General features: G+C 46.3%; 1 protein-coding gene across 4 annotated transcripts in view; it reads left to right on the top strand.

Moving 5' to 3' along the window:
- Window positions 1-1,008, top strand: part of usp48 (ubiquitin specific peptidase 48) — a 22,215-nt gene that overhangs the window by 16,716 nt on the left and 4,491 nt on the right. The gene's annotated exons all lie outside the window — the stretch shown is intronic.

Genomic DNA, 1,008 nt, shown 5'->3' with positions numbered 1-1,008 from the left:
GAGGTGGTTCGGGCATCTGGTAAGAATGCCCCATGGTGTTCCAGGCACGTCCAGCTGGGAAGAAGACCCAGGACTAGGTGGAGGGATTATATCTCCAACCCGGCCTGGGAACGCTTTGGGATCCCCCAGTCGGAGCTGGTTGATGTGGCTCGGGAAAAGGAAGTTTGTTGCCTCTATCATCTGTTTCAAAGAATCCGAGAGGAGTGCAAAAGGCATTTAATTGGCACCGAAATCCGCGTTGCTATTCGGTCCAGTAGATACAGGACGTTTAGGCACCAGTGCCGTAGTAGCACTGAGTTTCACAACACAAATCCTAAACCCCGGGCGGCTGTGGCTCAGTGGTAGAGCGGTTGCCTGCCAATTGGAGGGTTGGTGGTTCAATCCCCGCCACTGCAGTCATTGCCGAAGTGTCCTTGGGCAAGACACTGAACCCCGAGTTGCCCCCGGTGCTGCGCATCGGAGTGTGAATGTGTGTGAATGTTTATCTGATGAGCAGGTGGCACCTTGTACGGCAGCCCCGGCCACAGTGTATGAATGTGTGTGAATGGTGAATGTTTCCTGTAGATGTAAAAGCGCTTTGAGCAGTTGTTAAGACTGGAAAAGCGCTATATAAATACAGCACATTTACATTTACATTTAAACCTAGACACTCATCACTGTACAGGCTTTAGTGACCGTCTACCACCGACTGTCTGTGATTAGTATAAAATGTCACATGACTGTGTGTCAGATTTATTTAAATAGCTTGCTCTTTCACTGCAGCCGCTGTCTTCTCTCTTACTACAAGTTCTCGTTCCCTTTGTTCATAATTATGTTCCTGATGTGCAGTCTTAGTAAATGAAGAAAAAAACTAAACTAAGCAATAATACTAGTATGATGAGTTGCAATAGTTCATTAACAGTTGGAGTAAATGCAGTAGAACTAATTAAAGTAACAGTACACAAAGATTACAAAGAACAAACTTTACCTATGCATTAGGAGCAGTAGACAGCCACATACAGCGTCCGG

The sequence above is a fragment of the Etheostoma spectabile genome, chromosome 4 (genome assembly GCF_008692095.1).
Source record: "Etheostoma spectabile isolate EspeVRDwgs_2016 chromosome 4, UIUC_Espe_1.0, whole genome shotgun sequence".
NCBI classification, from domain to species: domain Eukaryota; kingdom Metazoa; phylum Chordata; class Actinopteri; order Perciformes; family Percidae; genus Etheostoma; species Etheostoma spectabile.
The sequence above is the reverse complement of the archived record's forward strand: the minus strand, read 5'-3'. Positions and strand labels throughout refer to the sequence as shown.